The 8,987-nt window shown below is 48.6% G+C and overlaps 1 protein-coding gene and 1 long non-coding RNA gene across 10 annotated transcripts in view; one reads left to right on the forward strand and one right to left on the reverse strand.

The window, feature by feature from the left end:
* Nucleotides 1–8,987, reverse strand: part of Lar (tyrosine-protein phosphatase Lar) — a 413,198-nt gene that overhangs the window by 267,025 nt on the left and 137,186 nt on the right. The window contains exon 1 of one of the 9 annotated variants that reach the window (XM_076437442.1): nucleotides 92–239. The exons of the other annotated variants lie outside the window; for them this stretch is intronic. The gene's annotated coding sequence lies outside the window, so the exon portion shown is untranslated. Of the gene's footprint in view, nucleotides 1–91; nucleotides 240–8,987 lie in introns of those variants that run through there. 9 annotated transcript variants of the gene reach the window in all.
* The window catches only part of LOC143215361 (uncharacterized), a 74,313-nt gene that overhangs the window by 27,446 nt on the left and 37,880 nt on the right, over nucleotides 1–8,987 (forward strand). The gene's annotated exons all lie outside the window — the stretch shown is intronic.

Genomic DNA, 8,987 nt, shown 5'->3' on the forward strand with positions numbered 1-8,987 from the left:
GAGTTGTGGAGGTGAACGGGTTGGCAAGACGGAGAGAGCGAGGTCTCCGGCTGTGCTCTGGCGTGCATGTGCGTGCTAGATTGGTACGTACATAGCTTCTGTGTACATTGCGAAACATTTGGCAGCGTTGCCCCAACATCCTTCCGTCTGCCCTTCGGAGCCTCCCCTGCAGAGCAGCAGCTCTCGTTCGCCTGTTATCCGGAGCGTGTATCGCGCGGGGTTAGCAAATGTCTCCAGACGTCACGTAGGTAATAGAGATTCCTCGAACAAGGCATCAAATCCAATGCTACGATGCTCCGTATTCGGTTCTGTTAGGAATGGTTAACGAGACTTAGCTCCCAGTGTTGATAACGACCTCGTGTTTACCAACCGTACAACAACGGGAGAACCGGCAAGGAAAACAGCGCGCGCCCGCGTGGATCCAAACGCGGGGCCAGGCGGGCCCCTCCAGAGAAAATCATCGGTGTCGTTAAAACAATGCCATAGCCGAGCTTTGGCAAGTCCTTTGACAGGATCCGACAAAGGTAAGCTCGCTGACAAGCGTGTAGATAATTAGTTTTCGCCGCTTGTTAGCCAGCCGGAGCCCTGGGTCGTCGGATTCTTCCCGGTTCCCAGCTGCGAGCCGAAAATCGCAAATTTTACACAGGAAAATTTGAACCGAATCGAATTAACCACACGGTTGCAGTGATGTACGTTATTTAGCAATTGCTAGATCCTAGGGAGGTTCCTTGTTCTGTTTTTTTTTAATTCTGTGCCCAAGAAATAAGTACGGTGGTTTAACGGAGAGCTTAACATTTCCCTGTAGCATTACAACATTATCACCCCTAAATACATCCCCCCATTACCGTAACGATTACAATAAAATATAAGCTCCTTTTAAGACCCTTTTCCTACCGTAGCACCGAGAGGAAGTAGCTCGAATATTCAAAACGTGTTTATTGGAGCAGCCAGAAGGGTACTGCTTTTATATCCAGTAGATTGGTTGATATTAACTTTACAGCACGTTCGAAACAGTACTTGGTTTTTAATTGCTGCTCGTTCTGGAGGCAGAGCTGCTTTTTTTATTGCAGCAGCTCCATCAATTCTAATCATTTTACGAGACGCCAGCGAAAATTATACGTCTCGCTCCGGCTCCGTGAATTGGCTTTTGATCATGGAAAGATCGGAATCGCAAAGACGGAATCTCGCGGAGAGTTATTACGATTTTTCTGACGAATCGTCGGAAGAGGTAGCCGATCGATAGGATCGCGGATTGCGCCGAGAGACCCGGCGTTTTTAGCGACGGTGTAGTTTTGTCGGCGGAGAACTCGTCACGCGAACGCCTGAGACTGCACAGAGTAACTCAATCAGGTGTGTTGCTAGCATGCATATTTACTCAGAGTCAGCTAATGTTACACACCTATGTAAACTGCGGGTTCTGTTGATCGTACCTGCCTGCAGGTCAAACATCGAGCGAGCTTTGAGGCAAGTATCTGGCCTGTGTTCCGAAATTCCCAGGATCCTAATATGGCCTCGTTAAAAAGAGAATGCTCGCTGTGCCTAACTACCCTAACGCTGCGCAACGGTTAAAAAGGAGATCGATAACACGCGCGGGAGAAACTCGACTGGTGCACGAGAGTGTGAGAAAGAACACAAGGCTCGGTTCGTTACTACTCCCCCCCCCCGCCCTGTTTTCTTTCGCCTCTTTTCCATTTCTTTCGACTTTGCTTGCCCGAAATAACGATCGAAGCCGAGATTCGTTTTTGCCGAACGACGACCAACCCGGAACCCCGTTCCCATTTCCTGGAAGCGGACTCTAACTCCACGGTCCCGGATGGAACGGGACACCTTTTTGCCGCGGAGAAACACGTCTCTCAAACTTCGGGAGAATTTAATCTGCACGGCGTACGTTAATTTGCTCGCAGCCTGGCATTGGACCCGTTAAATCCGCGCAGAATTCCGCGCGATCGCAAAACCGGATACTGTCGCGCTCTGACGAGCAGATGGAGCGCCCGCGAGAGGCCCCCTACGCGCGAAATTATCGCGCCACGCCGAAGCAAAATAGTTAAACAACGTGAAAGCAGAGACTTTAATCTGTGAAATGAGCCTGGATAGATTAGTGTGCGATTTTTTCCCACGAAGTTACAGCAGATTAAATGGAACGGTTCTCTGCGTGTGTCTGATCGTGGCTGGCAAAATCTACTTGTCGGTCAAAGTTTCAATTTGACCAAGTTTCAACGATCATAACTCGCAAAGTAAAATGGTTGTTACGCCGTCATATACAGGAGAATATAATATAAAAATTTTCATATTATATTACATGACCGGTTTTATATTTTTCATTCCGTAACTAATGTATTTATGAAGTAGCTTACGTGCAAATTGATTCGATAAAATTCTGTATCCAAGCACATATTGTTGTAAAAATTGCAGAAAATCGAAATAAATAGAGCCTCGTCATTCTAGCAAACTAAAACATGTTAATCGCTTTTAGTTCTCGGTAGGCATTAGTGTATAATCTGATCTTTAATACTGAAGTCTGAGTAACATCCCCTAAAAACAGCTTTAGAACGTTGATAATTGTAAAACGAAAATCCGATTATTTGGCAGGTTCGGTCTGAAAATATCATCCAGCGGATTCTATTTGAGACTTCCATCAGGGGTCGAACCGGGATTGATGTTTCCATCTGGGCGATCGATGGGCATTTAAAAAGCAACGGAAACTCGATAAATACGCGAGAGAATTGGCTTTTTGGCTAAACGTCGCTAAATTTCTCGAGCGGTGTCGGCGGGCGTCGCAACGCGTACGAACACGCGAAGGATTACGAGAGAGAGAAAGAGCGCGGAGTCGGATTCGGGTTCGGGGGCTCATCGATCCGTTTCTATTTTCGTTTCCGCTGGAGCCGTAGCGACGCTGGAGAAATACGTGTCCCGCGTTCCGCTCGAATAAGCTGCATCCGAGAGGGAGAAAGAAAACCGGATGCAGACGTACGAAAATCTGATGAACGGAACGCGGCTCCCGGGTCGGAAGTCTCGCGAGTAAATATTCCATTTTTGCACCGGGTGTACACCGGAGGGGGAGTAAGAAAATCCCGAGCGATCGGGAAACTAAGGCGAGGGAAACTATTCGCCTTTTCCTGCGGTGCTCTCGTTATCCCGCGGAATATTAGTTTCGTTTGAGAAAACGCACGGCGAAATGCACTCGACGTTGCACCGCGCCGCCGGGTCGAGCTGCACGCTGCTTTTTCCCTTCGAGGGTCGTGCCAGTTGAAGAAGTTACGAAGCAAACGAGCCGGACGATCGTTTTCAGCGATGAAAGGAGCCGGGATCGATGGACGTTTAGCTCTGTTAGCCGCCTTTTTCCCCGGGACAGAGTGCTCGCGAATTCGAATACGGACAAGGAACGTGTTCTCTTTCTTCCTTTCACTATGTTAGTCCCTCTCTCTCTCTCAGTTTCGGAGCTTTCTCCCGTCGACGTTTTCACGTTCCTCGTACGTAGCACAGGTTGCTCGACGACGGCAGCCGAAGAGACCCCGGGACTTTATCGAAGTATCGCTAATCCCTCGGGATGATCCGGCACGGTAGCGTGGCAGCTGCGTCCTAGCCGGCACGCTTTAAACTACGAACCGACGGCCACGGGATGCCATGATTTACTCGGCCCGGCCTCGAACCCACAATCTGTTAGGCTTAGCGAGTCTGCGATTTTCTAGCCAACTACCGACTTCCTCCTAGTTTCGCCAAGCTCGGATATTAAAACCCATCCATTTCCGCCGGTTTTCCTTCGGCGTTAGCGCTCGCTCGTCAACCTGTACAGCGTGTCCCAAAAACGATGAACCGTAATCCTAATTCTGGTATATTGGAGGATTATAATACGTTGTAAATAATCTCCACGAATCGCTGTGCATTCACTCCACCCTACGGATTATTGATCAATCCAGCAACAAATGTGAATTTAAAACAGAGCTACAATTGATTACTCTGGCCACGAATTAATTTGTACATATAACAAGTAAATATACTGCGCATCATTTGTATGACGCGAGAATTGTTACAATCAATTTGAAATTGAATTATTTTTGCTAACATGTACCTTGTTTTCATTTGATTGAGGAAGAGAACCTTGCAGGGTAAACTGTACTATTGCTAGGGTTGCCAGATCTTCTGTATTTGATATGAGTCTTCTATATTTGAATTTGATCTCCTATATCATATTTGAATAACATATAATTTTCAAAAATCTTTGTTTGAATAAAAAAGTTTAAAATGTGCTGTGTACCTCTTTTACTTCAACTCCTATATTTTGAGCCTATCTCATTGTATACATAATTGCAGTTTTCACTTCTCCTTCTATATTTGGATGAAACATTTCTGGCAACCCTAACTATTGCTGGCACTGCAGTAGTTATTGGCACTTTCGATTCAAACGGCATATATTAAGAATTCCTGGTATAGAAAATCATTTTATTTTGCTTCTTATTTATATTTCCAAGCAACGTTGTAAGTTATGATAACATAGTTCCACATATGACTGTTAGCAAGTGCAGTGTAAATAGTGTTTTATTAAAATTTTCGTTACAAGTAAGTATACTTTGTCGTTTTTTAACTTAATTTCGGACCATACTACAGATGTAACAAGTGTGTATATGTTTAATTATAAAACAAATATAGTTTGTTTAACGTTTACTTCTTACTGTGCCAATGACTGTACTATTTGTCTTACGATTGTCAATCACTGTATATATTTTATAATAAAAGATTTATGACTCGTAAAACTGTTTCATTTTGCTGAAAAATCTCTATTAGCTTATAATAATAGCAAGTTAACCTCGTTTAAACATCTCTAAAAAAGATAAAAAGATTTTTACTACGATTTTGTCTTAGGGTGCCGATCATTGTACATTTTACCCTACTTGCAAAAATACTGTAGGCAGCCTTTCAGTTAGAATTCGCACAAGAACATTGCAGTCTTCCGAGGATCGAAGTTTTTAGAGGAGCCTGTACCAGCATCCAGGTTGTATCAGAAGCACGTTGGCATCCCCTCCGCCCGCGATCTCGATAGCTAAGGTAAAGATGCGATCTATCTCTGGCTCGTGAGCTCGTCGAGAGTTCGATCGCGAGGTTTATCTGGGATCGCGGGCACGACTCTCCCACGATGAATTTCTCTTTATTTAGTTCGCCGCTATCGCATCGATCGCGATCACCGTTGCTGCAAGAACGAGAGAGAGAGAGAGAGAGCGCGAAAATCGTGGGTAGAGAAAGAGAAGAAGAGGCAGGTCGAAGGATAAAAGGTTGGGGCGCCGCGCGCCGGTTCGTTTCCAGACGAAAAATTTATTCGCGACGGGATATAGATATCTCGCGGTGGATGTTTCCTCGCGGGGGGTGAAATCCCTCGGTGGCTTAGCGGGGTAGTTCTCGTTACGCTCGTTGATGCCACGGTTTTCCACGATTTTACGTGTTGTCCTGCCCCACCCGTTCGCAACCCGGCTCACGTATTCCGGCGATGACGTCACGCGTGAACAGAGCAAAATATAAAGCCGCACCAGGACCCTACCGAACTCGAGGCAGGTGTGTGCACTCGCTCGAGAAACGGCACAAGAGTAAACCGGCAGCTGCGTCGCACGAAGACGCCTCGAAAGACTGGCTCGAGACGGCGCGGGAATTCCACACCGGATTCTACTTAGGATGCCGCGAAATGGTCCCACCCGTGCGCGTCGTGATAAATTCGAGACACGCTGCCAGGAAACAAGAAAACGAGTCGAGCCAACGATCCCTAATCCACTGATCGACGATCGAGGATTCAGGATTCTCTGGCTAGGGTGTCGCATGCGTCCGCCGTATCTTGGATTCGACCAATTCGCCCCGGGGCCATTAAAAGGGGCCGGTGGCCGCCTATCAAGGAGAATATCATCGATTCCGGGGATAACTTTAATCTCCCCGATGCCGCATTATCGACCGGTAGAGACACTGATTAATCGAATGGCCGCTTATTGAAGGACTATCGCTAAGCCGGCCAATGTCGACGGAATATTCGCGGCTCCTACCGGGCGCCAATCAGGCTAAATTGATTAATCCACCGACGCGTTTAAAAAGGGATATAGCCGCCGATCGACGCTGTCCGCTCCGCGACAAAGCTAACGCTTATTATTCCGACGAGGGTCAAACTAAGAAAGGTCAACCGAAGCGACGGTAGTAATTAATTTTTCGAACAGTCGAAATGGTAAAGAAGGGTTGTGGATCATGCTGCGAGGGTTGCGGTTTCCCCGTCTGGGAGGATGTGTTACGTGTCTGTCGGTTTCGTGGCGGCGGTGATTAGCATTCCTAAAACGCGGTCCGTAAGTTGTTATTAGTAAGCCATAACGTTAGCATAAAATGTCCCTGGGGATCGGCTTGCCGCCCCCGCACGGAACAAAGGGGGCGGGCGTTATCACGGCCGAATCTGGGCAGGGCAACGACACGCGGTTAAATTATTAGGGGGGGCTCGGAATAATTGGCCGAAGCGACGGCTTGCGGTCCGCAAGGGCCGTGCGCGGAGCACTTCGGTTTGTCGTAGGATAGATACCTTCTCCCCGTGCCGTGCCGCGGAAAGGTCGCCTAATAAATTTCCTGGAGAATATGTCCCCGGTGCATCCTCAAAATAAGCGATAATTACGTCGCCGTGAAAGCGTATTTCCGCGTGCAACCCCCGAATTAATCGATAAGCCGTCCTCCGCCCCGATCGGATAAACCTGGATTGGCCGAGTAAAAACCTTCGTGCAACGGGGAAACTGCTTGCTCCGAACGGGAAAAACTCCTAGCGATCAACCGATCCCCTCTTCGATCCACGGAGATCAACATCGGGGATCGCTGTTTCGAGATCCCCGCTAACCAGACAGCGAAATGACGTGAATTAATTCGGTTCTTTCTCTGTCCGACGGTTCCCGGTATCGTTTGACTCTCGTACCCCGCGACGTTAATTAATCGCGGACTAAATTCGCCGCGAGAAGCCGAGAAGAAGATGAAGAAGAGAGGAAGAGGAGGAGGAAGAAGAAGAAGTTGGCTCTCTCGCGTTCGGCAACTTCCAAGTCGCGGGGGAGGGCAGTTACGCGTGAATCAATCTTGTTACGTTTCCGGCGCCGACGCCGCCCCGCTATGATCATAATTAATTAAAGTAATTACGCCGTGCGGTTTTCGCCAACCGGGAAAATCGATTTCCACGACGTATTTGCTTCGAGCGCTGTTTGCGCACGTCTTTCTTAACACTTTCGGCAGGCGTGCAAAATTTGTACTCTCAGCGCTTTCCGAGCAAACCAGCCCGCGCGATTCGTACAGGTTGGATAATAGTTGTAAATTCTCGTGTAACAATCGTCGAGAACGGAAATGTATGGGTGTAGCGACGTTTTAAAGCAGTTTCGAAGCCCCGAGAATTCCCGGGGAATTCAGCGCGAAGATCGTCGGAAGCTGCGTGTTCTTTTAACGGGAAAGTTGGTCGGTCGTTTTTCTTGGTGAGCGTTTCGCAGGCTGGTTTCTCGGTCGGCGGGCGGAGACAAGCGTAAAAGGGCTTAATCCGTTTCATTGCCCGTATAAAAGCCGGGCAGGAAGGAATAAGGGCGAGTAAGACGCGGGGAGGTGGGCCGCGTGGCCATGGTAAACGCGTGCGCGGACGTGAACGGAGCGCTCGCGTTTCCCGCGTGACATCGGTCGCCCTTTATTAAGCGTTATTAAGCGGGGGACGAGAAAAGTAGCCCGACAGCCGACGGATCCTTATTTTATACGCGCGGGTCGTGAGAGTACACACCGCTCCGGATTACCTTGGCGTACAGCTGACTGACGTGAAATTCGAAAGAGGAGCCTTTAATCCATCCCCATCTCCAACGGCCGTGGTATTCCGTGCCCGAGCCGAGCCGAGCCGAGCCGCGCCGAGTTTAGCTACGGTCTTCAAGCTTTTCCGACCAGTTTCACGGCTGGCCGCCAATCAACGCGCCCGGACCTCGCTCCGTTCCCCCACCCCGAACACGCCACGTCGACCAATAATAGCCGAAGAAACCGCCTTTGGGTCTACAAGTTCTACTTTCGGTTACCTCGTCGACTAATTGCGGACGGACAGGCGTCTTCCTCCAAACACAATCATCCCGTTCGGCTGGAGATGCTATATTTAAACTTGGTCGTGCTCAAATCGCTGCAAACTCGCGCATTTGTGTGTCAAAGTTTCCGATGCATTTGACGGACAGTTATCAAGTTGTCAAACTTAAGAAAGCTCAAACTGTGGTGGCTGAACGCTTAAATGGCACGTGCGATTGTGTTTTTCAATCGTACACCAACTTACAGCGAGGAGGAACAGACAGAAATTCAATGTTGAAATAGAACCATCATAGACACGCAACACCAAACAAGCCATCCAGCGTCGAACACAAACGTAAACAAACATTGTACGAACTTCCAACGAGCTCCGCTATATTCTCGCGACTCGTCGATGAACGCAAGACTATCGCGAGCAAGAAATCAGCACACAGAGCACAAGAGAGTTTCGGGCGCAGACAATGCCGGACTTATTAGAGCATACGTTAGCGTTGGCGAGCGGAGTTTCTCTATCCAAACAAAAGCAAACAGAAGTCGGCTTTCCCTCTCTCCCTCGGTGGCATTAATTCGGGGGTTGATGGCGAGGAGGATATTTCGGAGGCGGTTGCACTGGAGAGATCGGAGGCCGATCTCCGGCGTTATCGGCGAGGCACGTATGGACCGCGCGCACGCGTTCATACGTATTTACGTCCGCGAGAACGTGTGCTCGAAACGGGTGAAAAAGCAGCCTGGTAAATTTCAAGTCGCCGGAGCAGCGCCAAAACGTACCCAGTACACGTATGAAAGCGCAATAAAGAAAAGTGGCGTTCGTGCTCGGCGGAAAACGCGCGCGGGGCCGCGCCCGGGCTCTCTCGTTCCCGACAATTTATTTCCGATCAAGTCGGCCATTGCTGATTAGCGCGACAATGCCAGCTTTGTTCAACGATTAACGACGTTTTATCCAATTCCACCCA

The sequence above is a fragment of the Lasioglossum baleicum genome, chromosome 13 (assembly GCF_051020765.1).
Source record: "Lasioglossum baleicum chromosome 13, iyLasBale1, whole genome shotgun sequence".
NCBI classification, from domain to species: Eukaryota; Metazoa; Arthropoda; class Insecta; order Hymenoptera; family Halictidae; genus Lasioglossum; species Lasioglossum baleicum.